Source organism: Poecile atricapillus, chromosome 2 (assembly GCF_030490865.1).
Source record: "Poecile atricapillus isolate bPoeAtr1 chromosome 2, bPoeAtr1.hap1, whole genome shotgun sequence".
Taxonomy (NCBI): Eukaryota; Metazoa; Chordata; class Aves; order Passeriformes; family Paridae; genus Poecile; species Poecile atricapillus.
This window is the reverse complement of record NC_081250.1, coordinates 27,240,365-27,259,212: the sequence shown is the minus strand read 5'-3', so window position 1 is coordinate 27,259,212 and position 18,848 is coordinate 27,240,365. Positions and strand designations below refer to the sequence as shown.

Genomic DNA, 18,848 nt, shown 5'->3' with positions numbered 1-18,848 from the left:
TGTGAAGCTAGCATTTTCTCAGATTTGTAACCCACAGAAATGCATCTATAAGACTGACTACAAGGGCAAACATGGGACCTACGTTACAATCTTAAAAAATGATTATTTTATGGAATAGCATTTGAAAGAAAACAAGTCTTAGGATTTAGGAAGGACTAAATAAGGCAGGGTTTCTTTCAAAATGGATTGTAATAATTCAGTACATAAAAGGCTTTACTCACTTCTGAAAAAATGTCTTTGAGCCAATAATTCCAAAGCCTTCACAGCATTTTTTTTTCCTACTTGTACTTCCTGTCTTTTGACACTCATGACATACAAACTTTTCAAGAATGCTTTATAAAAAATCAATACAATTTTAAAGTGCTGATTCTCTACATTTAAACTCTTTAAAGAACTTTCAATTAATGTACAGCATTATATACTTCTAATTATGTATATACTTGTAATTAAAGTTCAGCAAATTAATGTATCTTGGAGCATTGTGAGATTTTAATTATGAAAACATTTATGTTGTCTTTAAGCTGAGCAGACACATACATTTTGAAAGAAAAATTGATAAAATGTCTCCATCACACCATTTGGTGTTTTTTGTGGTTTGATTTTTTTTTTTAATTTGAAATGTATTTAAGTAAAATTGTAAATAAAAAAGAAACTGCTGTCATACTTTGATAAAATATAACAGTGTGATGAACAGGAGCCATTTTGTTGCCACATGTTCAAAGAAAAATTCCTTGCAACTGAATTTTAGTTTTAAGTATAAGGATTTTGAGTCTAAGAATTAGAGGTAGAGCAAAAGGTACCCTATGTAAATTCACTCCCAATTCTCACTTCATCTCTTACTTGAGACAAGATTAAAATTTTAAATTGGGTGTCCTGAACTGCAATGCTACAGCACAATTTTGAACTTTTTAAAAAAACTGAAGAAAAGCTTAGCTGGAAGACAGAAATACTCTCCATAGTCATCTCATTACAATCCCATTCCCTTACTGAGTGCAACTAGTTTTGTTCTGACAGCCTCAGTGGGTGAGGTTGACATGGGTGCAACACTGAAACGCAGAAACTTGAAGGGCAGCATCAGAAACAATCAAGCTAAACTGAAGGTCTCAGTGCCACCTCTACCCTCTCACAGCAATGCCAGTAGCTGCAACTGTACCATTTCAGTCAGGTCATCAGAATATGACAGGCTGTCCCATCTGGGCTAGCAAGGTTTGGGCAGGAATACAGCAATCCATACTTCAAATACATACTTTAAATACACTTTCTCAAAATGCATGAATGACTATGTAAATATGTGTATACACATACATATACGTGTATATATACCTACATATAACTGTACTCATATATAAATTTCTATTTATAGATTATTTTTATATAAAAATTTATCAATGTAAACATGTTTTTATGTATAGAACCAATTTCACGGTTGAACAAATAAAATAATCAGTTAAATTTTAATAAGCTCACAAAGTAATTATGCATAAACAAGGTTCTCAGAGGAAACTACTGAGAAAAGACCCTAATATTTTGTAGCACTTTAGGTAAGGCTGTAAGAACACAGCCATCAAGGATGAAGTGACCTACACCTGCACTAGTTATTCCTATAATATTTCTTTGTATTGCATTTTTATTGGTAACAACGTATCAAAAAATTTTAAAGTATATTAGAATATTTACTCCTATATTAAAGGGAATTTATTTTTTAAATGGTTGGACCGTTTTTCCATTTCTACTCTATTAAAAATTTAATCTGACATCATTTATTTTACATGTTCTAGGATTATCTTCACCCCTCTCATGTTTGAAATATAATTAATTAAGGAATCACTACTGGCTTTGTTTAAACAAGATTTTTTTTTTTGCTCTAGCAAGTGAAAGATTGGTAAAAGACAAAGGAATATGAATGTATAAATACAATAGCTTGTAATTACTGTAGTTAATTGTATTATTGAAATACAACAGCAAACTCATCTGATAACTGACTACTGCTCTGAGACCACCTGCACTGATGACATTTCTCCTGCTCTAGTCTCTCCTGCTCTTCTTCCATCCCTACATATACCATTTGCCAACACTTCCTCAACCAAAGAACTGCTCCCACTCCTGTACATCAAATCAAATTTCTGCTGACTGAAATATCCAGAATTGTCTGCAATAGCTGAACTTGTATTTATAGCCCCACTTAGGAAAAGGATTTATTGAGCACAAAAATCGAAAGTGAGGATGGCGAGCAAAACTGAACAGCTTTCCTTTCTTTACCAGTAGATGCAACAAATACTGAGAAAGAAAAAAGCATCAAAGATAATGCCATAATAGATGCTTTGGACAGGAAGGCTCCCAAATTAATTGCACATTTGGTCCTTCAGAAGAATTGTTTTCTCCTAGCTCTCCTTCAATCCAGGACAAAAAGAAATTACAAAAACACTTCCCTTCAAATTCTGGTACAAGGAGGGAGAAACACACCTCTCTCCTCCCTAATCACACATGGCTGGCCTCTGCTTCCACACTTAATTAAATATTATGTATAGGGAGGGTGTCTAAGAGTACGTGCTGATTTCCTTTTCAAAAGACTTTATAGGACAAGAAACCCCACAAGTTATTTTTGTACTTCCTACTCTTCATTTGTGTTACAGACATGGAAAATTGCAAATCACAACAAACGTAATGCTTAGGTCAGCAGTTTTGATCCTGATTCTTTTTTAGCCATTTTAATACTTGTCTTCATCAGGTTAAGTAACTGATGTAAAAGCAATGTTTCTGGCTGCTAACTGGGCACAAGGAAAAATACATTTTCAGCCACAATGTAAATCAGTTTATCTTCAAGGGTCTGAAGGCAGGAAGCTGCTTCAGTGTACCTTACCAACGCTGAAAAATTAGAACTCTCCCACCAGGTAAAGTTTGCTAAGCCTAAGGAGAAATTTGGGTATTTGTGAACAACTTTAATGAGGTGAAGATGGTAAGTAATATGCATTTTTAAAATTCAGGCTGCTCAAGGTACACATCATCTCAGAAATTAATCTGTACCCAACAGCTCTATTAAGTGGATAAGAGCTGCTGAGCTCTTTACAGGGGAAACAAAAAAAACCAGACCCCAAAAACAATGATGAGCAATGTGTCTTCTAGACATTGCCAATTACTTCAATTTTCTCAGTATTGATCAAATGATTAATATTAATAAATTCTTCCAGAACAGTTACAGATTTATATCTGCTAATATACACACTGATTAGCCCGTAAAAAAATTACAGGACAAAAGATCACAGCATCTGAGGTACCACTGGAACAGAAGAGCCTTGCTTTATCTTAGTAACTGTCATATGAGAACAAAATCAGTGACATTTAGAACTGGTCACTGCATAAGCATGTTGACTGTCTCGATTTACAGAATTCTGTTCTCCAAGTACTTATATGCCCACTTCAAAACAAGACATTTTCAAACTACTTCAGAGGAAAATTATACTTTTAGTACTGAATGAAACCATTTCACATATATAATACCAATATTTTATTTAATCTTTAGTATGGGATATGTAATTTTCCTTCATTCTGTACTGTCCTTGTGAATAGAAGTTTCTGAGAACCCATGAAAAATATCCAGTCAATACCCTCAATACTCTACATGAAACCCAGCTTTCTCTTTTAAATGACTGCATTTACAGACCTTGTCACAACAAGGTCCCTGATGTTATCGAAGCAATTTCAGGATACTTTAATCACTGGCAAAACTCAGTGAGTTGACAAGAGAAATTTGGGCCAAAAGACTTCAATGACTTGAAAGGAAGGTTATTGAGTGATGTAATTTCATTTGGATGGGACTGATTCCAATTGATCTGTTTTTGCAATGCATATCTTGCCTCTGCAGCTGTCTCCATCTGATTCAGTGCTTAACTGCAAGGAGTGACTATCCCTTCCCACTTAAAGTGAAACTCTTCCTTCCTCCTACTATCACTTTGAATGAGCATGAGGAGCCCATTTTCAAAAGTTTAATCTCTGTACTCACTGCAGAAAAAACACATTCAACTGAGTGCCAACCCATGAATTCAACTGAGTCTTGTGACTGCCAGCATATATATTATTTAAGCAGAAAAACAGATCATAGAGCATTATGCTTATCATCATTACTATTACGAAAATATTGGGTTAGAGTTTGCATAACACAAGGGCATACAGCAATACAAAGTAATTCTCAATCCGAACTACACAATATCATGTAATCTACATTGTATTAGAGTGTACTTATTTTCAGTTGAGTACTTACATACAAAAGAAAAAAAACTGTGCTTGGTATGCAATAAGCATCATAATAAATGGTTATGTTATATATGAAATCAAGTCTTCCCATGAAAGTATGGTTTTCCACAGTTTTAACAGAAAATAAGCATACCATTAGGAACCTAACAATTTAAATTAATTTTAAACTCCATAAAACCTAGGGGGGAAAAAAAGCCATATGTTGGGAGTTACAAAGATTTGAGAAGAGTATTAATGAATAATGTAATCATCATTATATGCTAATGAAACTGAGTCAGGATGTGGCAATAGATGCTGCCAGCAATATGTAGCTGACAGGTCAAGTAAGCCTTTTATTCACCCAGCTTTAGTCTTATGCTGTCTGTGCACACAAAACATGCTTGACTAATAAAACATGTGACTTACTGGATTAGACAAAAATGTGAGCTTTCCTCTGATAATTTAATGAGCAGTGAAAATGGACTTAAAGATCAGTTGCCAGTCCCTCACTGCCTTCCCAACTTTTGGTATCTCAGGAGAGGATAGTTCTGCTCAATGTCACTTTTTATGTCTAATCTATAGACCTCCAGATTTTAAGAGCTTTCAGGTGTCTATCTCAACAGCAACATCCAGGCCACTCTGAAGCAACGTGCAAAGCAGACATGCCTGCAGAAACACTTCCAGAGAGAACACAACTGACCCTCAGTACCAATCACTTTGCCTTCCTGATCCCAGGCTTCAGCTCTGTTGACAGTAATTTATACAGAGTATCTTCTCTGTAAAATTACGTGCTCCAAAAACAGTAAGTAATTATGACTTCATCTATCACTAATCTCAAAAGCATAAACTCAATAAAAATACGTACATTTTATATATTACACAGCTTTGTATTATGAGTACTGTCACTCATTGTAACTGTTTATTAATGTGAGAACTGTGTACCCCTTATTAAGTACTGTATAAATATACTAGCATGCCATTAATCTTACAGATCAAATATTTTATTGGAAATAAAAATCTAAACTTTCTTCAAATACAGAATTTTTTTATTTTTTATAGACCATACTTTGAGAAACATTTTAACTAGCAGAGCCATATAATATAATAAATTAATTATAATAGTGATTTGCAATAAAAAACCTGAATAGTCTTTTAAAATTAAAAAAAAATAGTGTGAAAGATATTTTTTTCCATTTCAGTATATAAAATGAAGTTTAAAGTTGTTATTATTATATCATACTATTACAACTGTTTTTCCAGAAAAGTAGATTAAGTAATTTTTTGGACTGCCTCTTTATCAGTGGGTATGGATGAACTCTGACAGATAAATTTCAATTTCACTTGACTTCACTGTTTCAGTTTCAACATTGGACAGTCAACACTGAAGTCTGTGCAAACAAAATTTGTGCAAAGACTGCACTGTTTTCATACTGTTTTCAGTGAAAATACAGGCCTAAGCCTTTAAGTTAGCTATCAGTTATTGATAGTTTATTGATATCTGTGAAGCATTTAGAACCTGCTGTGTGATGTCAATATGTAAAAATCTAAGCATGAATATCACAAACGCTACAAAAAAGCCAAAGTAGGAATTCTGGTTTCTTGCTCTGCTCTACTTTATCAAGGACAAGTCTAAACCACAGATTCAGAACTAGGAGATGGACATTTTTTTTCCTCTATCCAAAGTAAATCACTCTTCAAGATATTTAAAAGATATTTATTTTTTTCCCTCTCAAAACTTCCACTCCCAGAAACCTTAAAACTGTTCTACTGTGATACATTCAAAAGTCTCTACAGGATCACAGGAAACCTCTTCATCAAGCTGCTGTATATCACAGTCTAGGTCAAAACCTGTTCCTCAATTATGATCCAGTTTTATTTATAAATTAGACTGAAAATATTAATGGCACTACTGACACTTTATGGCTTATTGGAATATTGAGTCCAGAAAACAAAGTGAGGTGTAAGTACAATCTCTTACCATGGCTTAAAACTACAGAAGAATTTACTACTTCTCTTATCATAAGGAAGACCACAAAAAGGTGTATCACAATTTTGGAAGAGGAAACGTTGGCCTGTCAAAGGCACTGCTAAGCTGAATCCTGCAGGAAGTTGTCATGAAAGGGAAGGTTGCCTAGTGAAAGGAGTATGATTTTTAAAAAAACCTTTACTCAGAGCTCAGAGAAATAGAGCAGAAGGGGCTATGTACATGATGCCTTTAAGCTCAAAGCATCAGCAAGCATGGTGAAAACTTGGCCTCAGACCTCCATGCCTAGCAATGGGATACAGGAGAAGGACAGCCAACAGCAGGAAAGCAGCAAGTACAGGTCTGGTCCATTTGGATATATTCCAGTCCATAGGAATTATTCAGTGTCTCTGAAACTGATGTTTGTTATCTCTGTCAGACTCCTGTGTAAGATCTACCATTAAATTACATTAATGGTAAGATCTACCATTACAGCCAAGGCAGGACTGAAAATTGAAAAACGCTAAGACGAGCCCATCTTAAAAGAGTTGAGACATGCACAATAACAAATGACAGTAAGTAGTACCTAGGAAATCATGGGCTGGTCAACCTTGTCCCTGTGCTGGGAAAGATCAAGGAATCCATTGCCAAATACATGAAAGTAACTGAGAGCACTCAGCAAAGATTTAATAAGGGTAGAGGAGCTGAAACGGTATTTGAAATGATTAATGATATGGTCTGTGAAAGAGGGAAGAGCAACGGCTGCAACACACCAAAAGGTGTCCAGCATAAGGCTTTTCTATCAGCCTGGTACAGCATTTTTCATATCAATTTAAAGACAAGGCTGGATGATTAGGCTGAAAGCCAGCTGGAGTCAAAGGGCAAAAGGCAACAGCATGAGCTCTAGATGCTGTCCAGTAACACAGTATCCCAGGGAGCCGGGGGGAGGCAGAATCGGTGCATCAGGCACAGCATCGCCAGCCAGATAAGGAGGGGATAAGCAGGCTCTGCTCTGCCCTGGGGCAGCCTCACCTCGAGTGCTGGGGGCAGTTTCGGGTGCCACAATTTTTAAGAACAACATTAAACTGTTAGAGAGTGTCCAAAGGAAGGCAATGAAAATGGTGAAGGGCCTTGAGGAGAAGCCGTGTGAGGAGTGGCTGAGGTGACTTGGTCTTTTCAGCCTGGAGGAGACAGAAGGGAAACCTCATTGTGGTTTCAACTTCCTCATGAGGGGAAGAGGAGGGGTAGGCACTGATTTCTTCATTGTGGTGACCAGTGACAGAACCCAAGGAAACGGCCTGAAATTGTGTCAGTGGGAGGTTTAAGTTACATACTAGAAAAACATTCTTCACCCAGAGGGTTGAGCACTGGAACAGGCTCCTTGGGGAAGTGGTAATAGCACCAAACCTGGCAGAGCTCAAAAAGTCTGGACAATACTCTTGGACCCACGTTGTGATTCTTGGGGGGTGGTCCTATGCAGGGCTGGGATTGGACTTGATGATCCTTGAGGGCCCCTTCCAGCTCAGCATATTCTGTGATTCTTTGATTTTGGGGCTGACAGCACTACCGAACCCTCCTTAGCTGAGGGAGGGAGGGCTCTTACCACAAGGGCTCACAGCCAGAACCTGCAGCTTAGGAGGTTTAGAGGGGACATCAGCAGATGCCTTTTGCCTTTTCAGTACAAGAATAGCGCAGCAAGCTCAGGGGTACTTATGCCCCAGCTCTGTGGGAACAAACAAGTAAGAAGCAATAATAATTTGTTCTTGATATTCTGAAAGCTTTCATTTCCAGTACCAGAAAGCATTACCAATTCCTGTGATCAGGATGGGAAGCCACAATGCTGAATAAAATCCTGTGATGTCCAGTGTGTGGGTAAGTAGTGGACTTCTATCACTTACAAGGGATAAGAAATTTCCTTCCCAGCCCTTTTACAGACAGTATCTGACTGTATGCAAGACAACAGGGTACTATAAGAGGTGTCCGAAACTGATTCATAATCAGTCTTGTTGTGTACAAATAGTAAAATATTGTGCCCTTGATATCATATTAAAATTCACTGGTATTAGTCATACTAAAAGCCCTTTTCTTAAAAGTGACAGATGATTTTATATTCTACTGAAACCTAGACACTATAAACATTTCACCAAATAAAAGCCAGAAGAGTTTATACAGGTAAGTTTTCTAAGTGGAAGCATATCTAAAGCACTTTTGCTAGCCATCAAAAAAACCCAAACAGATTACCAAAATGAAAAAAACCAATCAAACAAAAAGCCAAAAAATCCCAAAGAAAACTAGTATTATTCATTTATATTTAGAGTTTCACAATAAAAAGCTTTCCAAATAAAGTGGCCTAAAGAAAAATTCCACAGATATGTTTACAAACAAACTAAAGAGTAAGAAAACAGAAGTAGGAAAAATGCAATGCATTCACTTGAACAGTTCATACAAATACCTGTATTTTAAAAGAAGTGGACTATTTTTTTAACAGCAATAAATTTTCTCAAATTGACTGACAGATGTAAAAACACTTAATTTACAAACCAAATATTTCATATATTCCATTATAATTTCACAGTTAATTTTTAGTCTTCAGTATTAAAACTTTCTAAATAAATCTCTAAGTGGAAATGGAGTACTAAAAATGCACAAAAAAAGGAATTAGGATTTTCTTTTAAACTAGTCCCGAAGTATGCAAAATTTAGTCGTAGTTTTTTTCAAAAGAAGCCAGAAATTAACCAGTAGGTATAAACAATGGATTCATTTGTACTGTATCATAATCAAGCTATATACTAAAACGTTGTACAGCATTCCTGAAAAGGACTATTTAGACAATATGCTTAGAAAAACATTTGTTATAACACAGTTCATCTATACCATGGCTGAATTTATGCAAGTAAAATTCAGACATAATACATAAATATTGAAAGCAACAACAAAGATAAATTGTATTATATATAAAAATCTATTAATTAATAGGATTTCAGACCATGCCAAAATTTTGGGAACAGTGTACTAAGAAGATGTTCTATTTGTGAAACTCTGCGCTAAGTATTAAATAAATAATTTCCAAGAGAACTAAAAAAATTTCAGTGAAATCAAATACCATGATGTCCGATGTCCCTTGTAACATGCTTACTTAAGATTTTTCTCAAATAATATAAAAAAGGACCTTTAAGAAAATTATTTCATACTCACAAAAATGAGAGTCAAGTAAAAGATTACGCAGATTTTTTGCAATGTCATTATCATACAACTTTCAGCAGGTACATCAATAACCTAGCCTAGATAAAGCATGGATGTTGTTTCAACTGCATCAAGAGATAAAACTACTTTTGGAGATAGGAAAATAATCATTTGTTTGGACGTGCATATTCTTATTATATTATGTCTTGGCAGTAAAATCTGTGTGAAACAAACCTAAACCAAACAAAACCAGCGGGAAGAAGGGATGTTTCACTCTGTACCATGCAGGGCGTAAGGTGAATCAAATTATTCCATCTGATATTCAATTTTACCATTTTCCTAAGCTTTTGTTACTGCTGTTGTTGGGCACTTTCAGTCAGATCAGTAACACTGGTTCCCTCTAAAAAATGTCAGCTCTTTAGTCCAGGCAGAAATCAAACAACTTTTAAAAGCAATTAAAAGCAGACTTATTTCAAACAATGCATCTATATCAATTTCTATCTTCAAAATTGAATTTGGGAGAAAAATATGAAAGAAAATAATATTATTTATCATCCTGCATGACTTTGGAACTACAGAGTAGATTTAGTGATCACAGTCATTCTGAAATGTCCTTTTCCCCCCATATTCCATTTCATTTATTTTCCCTCGCTAGAAGAAAATAACTCAGAATGTGAATCTACCAGCCCATTAGAATGGCAGGCAGACAAAAGGTAAAAATGATGGATGCAAAAACGTTGAAGAACTTGACTTCAGAATACTGCAAAGTGCTTGAATCTGTGACTGTAATTTACTAATTACTGAAATCTCTCCTACTCATTTTTGGAGACCAGAGGAAATCAGAAAAATGAAAATATTCCAAACTACTTGACTATTTTATCTATTTTTTATTTAACAGGTCAAGATAGATGAATGACAGCATGTAACACCAAGGAAAATGCCTAGCAAAACATGGAAATTCAGAAAAAAACAACCTTTTTATGAAGGGCTGCTGATTAATTAAGTCATATACCAACATTTTTTTGCATTTACAAAAGAGTTTTGAAGTATGCAAAATAAATACATTGGAATTGTAACTATATAAATAATGCTAATAATGCTTTAGCATTGTTTTTTTTCATTAATGCTTACCATTCATACTTTTTTTTATTTTTTAATAAATACTTCTTTGCTACTTGTGTACTTGTTTTGATTAATCAGTAAAAAAACCCTGTAATTTTGCAATCATAATAAATATCTTCTTCTACCTGTAACAATGAAATAGCTGAAAATTTACTAAAATGTCATATCCCAATAGTTACCCACTCCCCATTTCAGCATCACTGACTTGTTTTGGACCATAGCAAACTTCTCATTTTCACACAGGATTCCCCTTCTATTCCTATCCTGGTTCTTTAAACAGTTTTGGTATCCTCTCCCCTCTGACTTATTATCCATGTGGTTTTCTAGTTTCAGTGTCTTTCTATAACCAGTCCAACTTTGCTCAAGTCCTGAAGCTTAAATAGCCTGGATTTTACTGCCTCTGCGCACTATTTAAGTTCTATTTTTTTACATTTACCATCCAAACTCAGGTCCTTCTACAGCCCTAGTCCCAACCATGATCGCCATTCTGGGCTGTACCAGACAACCACAGCTCTAAGCTTTGTCTGTCTGAAACCCAAGGCTCTGTTTCATAGAGCACATCTGCAAGACTTTGGCTTAGCTTTACTGAAGAAACAAGTGTATAGTACAAATGATAAACTCCAGTAGATGAGTAAAAAAAATTTCATCATGTCTGTTGATATGAAATGGTTCAGAGTACGGACTCAAGAGAAAAACAAAACAAAACCAACCAAAAAATAAACCCATGAACATTAAAGTCTCTGAGAATACAGTGGAGAATCCAAGGATGGCAATTCAGCTACATAAGGATCAGCCTGGTACAAGGAGCATCAGAGGATGAAATATCTTTACCTTACCAAAGACTGCCTGACCAGCAAAGATACAGCAGACATCAGCACTGGGTGAGATATCCATGCTGAAGCTTAACCTAGTAAAATGCTACTCCTCACAAGTGACTATGTGACTGCTGTGGATACTTGAGCTCTGCAGATCCTGCTCAAATCTCTCTATGAATGACAAAAGATGACCCAGGAGAAGGGGAGTCACACACCTCTCCACACTCATTGCCCCATTTTTCTCTTCTCATCTATAGCAGCATTACCAGTCATTGATACTATCCTTAACAACTTTCTTCTCAATCCACATTTTTGTTCCCTGCAAGTCTTGTAGCAACTCCAACTGTTGGGATAAGTACACTCAAATAGCACACAGCACATTCCAAGCGCAATGACAAATGAACTAAAGCCTGCCATACCATAACTTGAATAGTTATGAGGGAACTATTTCTCTCACAATATCCTTCAAAGCTTCCCTTTCCCAAGATTTTACCAAATTGACATGAATAAATTTCTTCTCTGTCCTTGGGAAAGAAAGGGAGGTCTTTTCCAAAATTCAACTTACTAATTAAAGACTTCAATTCATTTTTCTACTTAAAGGCATGGAGTGAGGGACACCTGGGCAAGACAATACATTTACTCAAATTTCACCTTAAAAATTTTGCCTGAAAGCATCCAGCCTAAAAAACACACGGGAGACATGAAGAATTCTGAGTCCAAGTGATTAAAGTTTTACAATAAGAAACTGAAAATGGAGTCTGGTACTACAATTATTACCACTGCCCAGTGTAGCCAACTTTCATCTGTATCAATGCTAGTTAAAAAATTCCAGAGAATTTTCCAGAGAACTTTGCTGAGTTCCAGTCATGGACATTTTGCTTGATCATTTCCCCATTTCCCCTTTTGCTGTCTGTGAGTATTCCATAACATGTCATTGTATAGAATACTGTACAGAATACATATAATCCATCATTCTTGATGAAACTGAGAAGCTAGATTTCTCTAATTCAGAAAAATCACAGTTTGAATTTGAAATAAATTAACTGAATCTAATATTCTAAAAGAAGAACCGAACTTTCATAAGAAAGTGCTCCTGAAAAAAAACCAAGCATTTTTTAGCTCATTCACCCATGACTTCTTCAATTAATTCCAGATTTTTTTCCCTTTTTGACAAAGACACAGGAAGTCTCAAATACAATGACCAACAGAAGCACTGTTTTTCCCAAAGGGCTGGTGGCCAGACAGCTGGAAATATTTTACCAGTTTGAACAATGAAAATGGTGTATATATGTCTCACAAAATAGCAAAATTAAAAGAAACACATAACACTGTAGTAACATTGACAATTCTGGGCCTGGCAGAAAACAAATACACTCAAGCTAATGAAAAAGACAACTGCAGTAATATTAAATATTTTTCCTTTTCTTCAACTTATTCATTATGAGTATGTATTTATGACTATGTATTAAGCTCATTGTCAACTCATAAATTTTGTTGATGGTGACTAAAGTTATGTTTTGAACCTTATCACTTTAACTTATAAAACCCACCAGCTTCACGTGAACTTTTCCACATTCAACTGTCAGAGGAAACCTACTTCAAAAATTTGTAACATGGATTATCTATACTGAAAATACTGTGCTGCTTAATTTCAGTATTTTATCAATCTTTATAATGAAAAAAAAAAAAATTACCCATCCATAGATATGGTTTAATACAAAATTGAATGCAAAAATGACAGAAGCATGGCAATTTTTTGAGGCATCCCATCAAACCGTTCAACTAGTTTTGTATGAAATATTAAGGTATTTTTATAAAGGGAATGAGACAATAAGAACTTAATAATTCTTATTCAACTTAAATAGAATTAAATAGATATAATATTAAATGAAGTCTAAAAATAAAAGTATTATAAAGTTTTCAATATAAAAGTATTTTAAGCTAAAACCTTCTGAGTTTTCTATAGAAGTAGGCCAACAGCTTAACTAATAATTATTATATACTGTAAACACAGTCCATGTTTTGTTTCCCACAAGATGCAAAATGTACACTGTTACAGATACCCAGAAATCACATGGACCACTATGACCTAATACAGAAGATTACTTCAGTGAAGAACCATACTGCAAGAAAGACAGAAAGTTGTGAGAAAGAATCCAAAGGAGGGATACGAAGATGGTGAACGGTCTGGAGGGGAAGCCGTGCGATCAGTGCCTGAGGTCACTTGGTCTGTTCAGCCTTGAGGGGAGACCTCATTGCAGTTACAACTTCCTGGTGAGGGGCAGAGGAGGGACAGACACTGATCTCTTCTGTGCGGTGCCCAGCGACAGGACCCAAGGGAATGGCCTGAAGTTATATCAGGGGAACTTTAGGTTGGGTATTAGATAAAGGTTCTACATCCAAAGGGAGGCTGAGCACTGAAACAGTATCCCCAGGGAAGTTGTCACAGCATCAAGGCTGACAGAGTTCAAGAAGTGTTTGGACAAGACTCTCAGGCACATGGTGTGACTCTTGGGGCTGCCCTGTGCAGGACCTGGAGTAGGACTTCGATGATCCTTGTGGGTCCCTTCTAACTCAGGCTATTCTATGGTTCTATGAAATGACAGTAAACACGAACAGAGGACATGCCTAACATGTTTGCTATCACACTGACTACTCCAAACACAGACACACGTGCACATACAGACACGCTTGTGTAGATTCTCCCTACAGTGTGAAAAAGAGGCCACAACAATTTTGATATAGATTAGAAATCAATGGCACAAACTGTTCAGATCAGGTCTCTAAGGAACCAGGATCTATAGAAGAAAAAAATCCTGCCCTTAGTACTCTTCCATCACTCCATAGAAAGCCGGCTCCTGTATTCCCAGTTTTGCTTGGAATTAAAAGAGTGGAAATCTTAACTCTTAAGTGTGTGTAAAAACTGCACCCACTACCCTACTTTGTGGGGCACTCCAGTACCCCACAAGGGATGCAAAGGATAACTTAAAGGCTGAAAATCCTCCTGCCCTCATGTTCACCATTCCTCATGAGGGACCTCATCCATCTAGTGCAACACCACTAGATTTTCCCTCCTCGCATTTCTAACTCCTTTTTAGCTAAGTGTAGAGTTTTAGCTATGACATTACTTGTTATTTTCTGGGGTTGGCAGAATTGGCAAAGAGACCATCACAGTTGAGTTTTGTGAGTTTTTAGGCGTCTCAGTCTGCTGCCAGGTTAGGTGATACAGCTCTTTTAATGCAATTAGACAGGTGATCCCTGAAAGCAATTTTTGGGGTGATATTTCAATGTAATGAATTTAGAAATGCATTTTAAAAATGCACTTTTCAAAGAGAGCAGAGGAAGGGATTGAACTGTGGACATCTTACCTGAACTTACATGGTGGAACCTCCCCCTAAGATGTAACTTCAGTCAAAAACTGTAAGCATTAGCACTGATAATTCCAGAATGTGGCTCAATTAATTCACCTTTTAAACTACAACTACAAACTACAGCTATGGCATGACTTTCCCAAGACAGGAATTTAATAAGCAAAATTACTCGTTCTTCAGTAGTGCTCTTAATGACTTGCTGTACTGACTACAGGAAAATGTTTCTTTTATCATAAACTAAATTTTACCTGTTATATACAATAGAAGATTTTTTTTTTTTAATGGTTTACTTTTAAGAACAAAAAATATACTTTTTCTTTTGATTCAGCACTGGTGGAACCAGAAAAAGAACACTGCATCCAATTCTGGGCTCCACAGGACAAAAAAATAATGGATATACTGGAGTAAGTCCAGCAAAGGGAGTATGAAGATGACTGGCTAGAGTATCTGTCATACAAGAATCGGCTAAGGCCAGAGATTATTGAGACTGGAGAAGACTCAGTGAGAATCTTCTCAGTAAATACCTGTAAGGGGAAAGAAAGAGAGCCAGATTTCTAAGTGGTGCCAAGTGAAAGGACAAGAGGCAACAGGAAAAACTGAAATAAAGGAGACTGTTAAATACAAGAACAATTTTTTTTTCATTCTGAGGAGGAACAAGCTGTGCAGAGAGGTTGCAGAGACTTCACCCTTGGAGATATTCAAAACCCAACCAGACACTGTTCTGAGTAACATGCTCCACCTGATTTGTTTTGATTTAAGGGGCTCAGACTAGACCAGCTCTAGAGGTCTTTTCCAATCTCAAGCATTCTCAGAAAGTAATTCTGCTTCTAATAGAAGCAGAAATCATTTAGAAAACCTTTCAAAATTAAAGAAAATTAAAGTCCTGCAGTTTACTTATTATTCTTTAATGTGAAAAACTAAGATTACCACTAGAGTTGTAAAAGCCCACTGGTCTTCTTATCTCTTTTTCACAGCAAGTGCTATTAAAAGAACTGTCAGTAAATACTAGCAGACAGGATGTTTTTATGTAAATTTAAACAATTTTTACTATGACAAAGTAGCGCTTTTATTTCTCCTCTTTTCATCTGCTCTGCATTTTCAGATATTAAACTGCTGCTTTTGCAGTTTTTACATACCTGTAGTTGCACATTCTTTCCAAAACATAGAGAAACTTCAAATAAATATTACTGTTCTCATCACTCAGTAAGACTACTAAAGTTAGCACTACTGATTTTATTCATGCATTTACTTAATTTATTGATAGATATTAATAGATACTAAATTTTCTTTCAAAAGAGGGCATTTTAATTATTTTTCTGCAAGTGCTTTTCTTAACATCCCTCCACAAACTCATACACTGGCAGTTACAAGCTCCATTAAGGGAAAAAATGTAGAAGTTCCTTCTTCTCCTGTCATTTATTAGGAAATGGTCTCCAATCCTGAAGCAAACAACTGAATAAATAAGGATATCCTCATCACTATTTCTCATGCTGTTACTGAATCTTGTTTGCTATTCTTTCTGAACATCATCAAAAATCAACTGCTCTTTTCCAAGGTTGATTTTTTCATCACATTTTGCACCATTCTCAAATAACTTAACTTCTCCTCTTCTCAATTCTTATATCATGACTATGCACTGCCAGGAAGCTGTCCCCAGCAGGGTCTAGACTGGATCTCCTCTAGCTTTCATGTGAAATTTCAGATCTTTGTTCACAACTTCAAGGTTTACTTAATTTGCAAACTAGTTTCTCCTCTATTCATTATTCATTTACACTCTGACTACTTAGCTCTTCTTTTGTGTCATTTCCTTTTCTCAGTTTCCCAGAAGCTCTGTCTTAGGCAGCATTTCCATACTTTCACGTTTTTCTCAAAATACTTTAAGAAATATAAATCTCAAAACCAGTTGAGGTTCTCAAGTAAGAAATTCTATGGACTTGAACAGATTCCTGCCAATTAAATCAGCTATATATTCTGTTCCATCTTCTTAGTGTCAAGTTCAATAAGCATTTATAAAGCACACTTCCCTTCCAGAGAATTCTTCCACAAACCTCCTCCTGTAGTCAGTTTCTATACAAGTTAAAAGACAGACAATTCAGAAATGCATATAGATTCTGCTCCCTCAGAAATAGCCCTACAAAGGAAATGAGAATCAAATTCACAATTATAATGGATTTTGCAATTTCATAAAGACAGAGTTTAGAGGTTAATTTTTTTGTTTATTTTATTTGTCTTTCTTCAGGCATAAACCAGAAGTCTGTGCTCAAACTTGGTTGTGCTAATGAGCATGCTCTCAGTTAGATGCAAAAATGCAGGCATGAGTCCCATCCATTCGCTTTTATGTTTTATTCATGTGGATCGTTGAAGAGAGGTGAGAATACCTAAATAAGAAGTCCATATCGCAAGCTCCAAAGAGACTTCTGCCATTTTGAGTCCTGGGAAGGCTTAATACAGGCATACATAGAGAATAAAAGATTTAACTCCTCTCCTCTATTACCCTAGACAGCAACATCAGCACAAGGCATAATTTGTCTCTGACTTTTACTAACAAGAACATTTTAGAAAGCTATTCAAATTTATGAGATTTTTAAACCCAAGGATAAACTCTGGCTACAGTTTACACTGAACTGAGCACTTTAATCTATACAATATTTTCTTACCAAATTATAATCAAGTTTCTGCTATGCAATTTTGGTGCTGCTATTGCTAGCTTTTATTGCTGTATTAAATTGTTAGCAAACAGCTAAAGGCTGCCAGAACAATTTCATAACATCTATTTCATTTTTAATAGTCCTTTGTACGAAACAGCTCTCAAATTATTGTTTACATATTATGGTCAAATAAATGCCAACAAATTCTATTGTTTAGCTTACTGCCATTAGGATTTTTGCAATTATTTTAGTTTTTATTAGGGCAATACTTTTAAAAATTTAATAATTTAACTACCAGTCTACAACTATCATGGAATTATATTTGTTTTTACTTCTGTTTTTCTGTCTTCTCACGCTAAAACTGAGTGATGCTTCAACTTTTAAGTACTGGTATCATTTTCACCTTTGGCTATCACTACCACTTTGGATTTCTCTCAAAAACAAAAACAAACAAACAAACACAACCCCCTCCTCAAAACGGGTTTAGCATATGTAGGATGTTGAAGCTTTTATAAAGTCCTGAAGTGCTATCAGATGCCACACAGTTTTTCCAAGACACCCTACTTTTAAAATCCAAATGTACACATTACTTTTCAGGAAAAAGAGAGTTTGTTGGTAGCGTTTCACTTATAGTTATAAATATTTAAATTACAATAAACTGAGTTTCTCTCCCAGAAGTTAAGACTATTTTGAAATTGTTAAAGCCAGCATGCCTTTTAAATAATGTGACAGAAAACATACACATTTTCTCTCAAGTAAGTTACTATATGACAAAAATTCTATTTTAATTTCAGTGACTGCCACTTAAAATATTTTATTCATAGTTAGATGCCCCCTCATGGAAACAGAGTAACTTTCAATGACAAAAACCATCATCCAACACATTGAAATTGGATGGGAGAAGGATAAAATAAATGAGGTGCCAAGAAAACTTCACACAACCTTAAGAAAACAAAAGTAAAAGCTGTGTTTTTCAAAGATAAAATTGTATACTGTGCTAGAAACAAGCAAGGCTTTTCATCAGTTCTGAAACACGAAATAGAAACCTGCCAAAGGATGCGTGAACCACACTTTAGACAAGTAATTCTTCTGTCCAAGTATTCTTACATGTATTACTTTAGATGCAGACAAGCTCCTGTATAGCATGAATAGAGAGCTGTTTTCTGTTTCCTCACTCAATAAAATTTAATCCTTCTCCAAGTGACAAGTGTTGACCTTTCATTGTATCACGTCTGCTTATGGTTTGCTCCATTCTGCAATCACTTCTAGCAATATACATCAGAAATGACAAGCAGGAAGTGTAATGTGTGCTCTGTGTTATATAGCTGATGTGTAAGATTTCTGTGACTGTTAATTAGCAACGAGACTTTACTGAATTAGCCTACTTGGTATGTAACTACTGCAAAGCAGCAACATAAATTAACCTTACCAATCAAGGTGTTCAACATTCATGCTGGAGATATACATATTTCTCTCCCCCCAAAATCTGTATAGTCCAATGTCAGAAACAATGTAT

The 18,848-nt window shown here is 35.6% G+C and overlaps 1 protein-coding gene across 4 annotated transcripts in view; it reads right to left on the bottom strand.

Moving 5' to 3' along the window:
• PHF14 (PHD finger protein 14) overlaps nt 1-18,848 on the bottom strand; it is a 161,718-nt gene that overhangs the window by 64,605 nt on the left and 78,265 nt on the right. The gene's annotated exons all lie outside the window — the stretch shown is intronic.